We start from the raw sequence: 2441 nt of genomic DNA, 5'->3' as shown, positions 1-2441 counted from the left end.
TAGGAATTTTAAGGCAATTCTTTCGTGAATACCCTACCAACTGCCTAATCCACTTTACATAATTGTTTCATATTCCAATTAGTCATTTAAGGGCCTTAACCAAGGTTTCAAAGTAAGGCGAGGGGTAATGGTTCGGTCGCGAAATGTTGTTACTTAAAACGGTCGTTTCTCCTAAACCGTACATCGGATTTAAGCGAACCACATATCAAAACGAAGCTCGTAACATGAACTATCTAATCATGGCAATGGTCAAAACCTAACAGTGAGTTCACGGGTCCTGATGTTAAGAACAAAAGCAGTCTAAGGTAAATCGGGCATTACGACGGCTATGTTTACGCGATTACCAAATTTGTACAACTCCAAATCAATCCACAATCAATCCCACAATCATTAATACAACCAAACTCCATCCATACTCTACTACAACTGCCCCAACATCTCAATATTTCCAATTCATACTACTCTCAATCATGAACTAAAAGCTTATACTTAAGTTTCATTAACTATAAACAAGATTCAATCATCCAAATTGCTACAAACCCAACCAAACTTTAAACACACAAGCATCATGCTTTTCATGAACTATATTAATCAAAACCACTCCTAAATATTCAAAGTAAAACTAGGGTTTGAAGTTTTATACCTTCCTTGAAGCTTTTAATCCATGAAAGATCCTTGGAATGCCCATGGAAGCCTTTATCTATGCTTAAGCTACCTTGACTTTACAAATAAAATCAAGAATCAAAAATTTGTTCTTGAAAGTTACTATTCACCCTAAACTAAAATGATTTGTTTTAGATAGAAAATCTTTGATTCAAGCACTCAAACTACTTGCTCTTCTTAGTTATGAAATATAGGATCCAAAGAAACAAACCTCTTGAATTATGATTGAGTGGAGCTTGGGTTTGGAAATTTTTCTTCTTTTTTTCTTCAAAAAACCGTGAGCAAGGAGATGGGGGGGAGAGAAATGAATGTGTTTGCTTGGTTGCTTTGTTTTTGTTGTTAATTAACCTTTTACCATGGTAAAATTTGTGTGGCTTATAATCAACCAACAATTCCTTCCCATTGTGTCATGCTTATGTCATCCTCTTATGTCATCTTTCCACACTTGTCTTCTTCTTGTTGGTGTGATGACATCATCATCACTAATCTCTTTGATTAACTCCTAATTACTTGGCTAATGATCGCTGATCTGTTATACGGTTCGCTTAACTTTCGTTTTCGTTTATCGTTTGAGGGATCATACCCGGGATCTTATTACTTGGGTTCCCTTAACCTTTCTCAATACATTATATTCCTTTTATGATCCTCTCTTATAATCCTTGAATTTAAATCCTTTTTATCCTGTTACCTTATACTCAATTCTTTCGGTATCTGGTGGATTTTCGGGAAAAATCAAAGTGTTCGAATTTGGATTATGACGATCTTTACATACACTTATATACCATATAGAGTACTAATAAGATCTCAGAATAACAATAAAAGAACCCCTACAAAGTGTGGTATGAAAAGTTTTCTTATTCAGCATAATCAACAAAATCACTATTCATAAGGGTTACAAAAAGTCCAAAATTTTGGGGTTATTACAATTAGCCAAAGTGTCCACCTTCATTGTCAAAGCCTTAAGTTGGGCAACTATAGCAGTTGTTGCGTCCAACTCCAGAATTCCTGCTACATTTCCCTGAGTCAGTCTCTGGGAAGGATTATGGTACTCATTAGCAGCCATCAGTTCAATAAGTTCATAAGCTTCATCATAGCTTTTATCCCACAAGGCTCCTCCTGATGCTGCATCAAGCATGGGCCTAGAAGTAGGACCCAATCCATTGTAGAAAAAGTTGATAATCATCCAATCAGGCATGCCATGGTGTGGGCACTTCCTTAGCATCTCCTTATATCAATCCCAAGCCTCACACGGAGATTCTCCAATTTGCTGCGCAAACTGGGTAAGAGCATTCCTGATTGCTGCAGTCTTCGCCATGGGAAAAATTTAGTGAGAAACTTTTAAGCAAGATCTTCCCAAGTTGTGATAGACCCTGCCGGTAGAGAGTGTAACCAGCACTTAGCTTTGTCCCTCAAAGAGAATGGGAAGAGTCGAAGCTTGATAGCATCTTCAGTCACACCATTGAACTTGAAAGTATCGTAGATCTCGATGAAATCCCTGATGTGCATGTTGGGGTCTTCGGTAGGAGAACCCCCAAACTGAACTGAGTTATGTATCATCTGGATCGTGCTTGACTTGATCTCAAAAGTGTTAGCCGTGATGGCTGGTCTAATGATGCTAGACTGAATGTCATTAATCTTTGGCTTAGAATAGTCCATCAAAGCCTTCAGATTTTCTGCTTGATCACCCATAGCTACTATAATTGGCTCTTCAACTTTCTCTTCTTCTTCTACCTTCTTTTCTTCCTCAGAAACTTCCCTGCGAATTACCACAAGTTCTT

General features: G+C 37.6%; 1 non-coding gene across 1 annotated transcript; it reads left to right on the top strand.

The window, feature by feature from the left end:
• Positions 1–1856: 1856 nt before the first annotated feature.
• LOC141710373 (small nucleolar RNA R71) lies at positions 1857–1963 on the top strand. The gene has a single exon (XR_012570898.1). It is a non-coding gene; the product is annotated as a small nucleolar RNA R71 (small nucleolar RNA).
• The last annotated feature ends 478 nt before the right edge of the window (positions 1964–2441 follow it).

This window comes from Apium graveolens, chromosome 2, assembly GCF_009905375.1.
Source record: "Apium graveolens cultivar Ventura chromosome 2, ASM990537v1, whole genome shotgun sequence".
NCBI classification, from domain to species: Eukaryota; Viridiplantae; Streptophyta; class Magnoliopsida; order Apiales; family Apiaceae; genus Apium; species Apium graveolens.
Note: the sequence above shows the minus strand (reverse complement) of the source record. Positions and strands in the feature narration are given on the sequence as shown.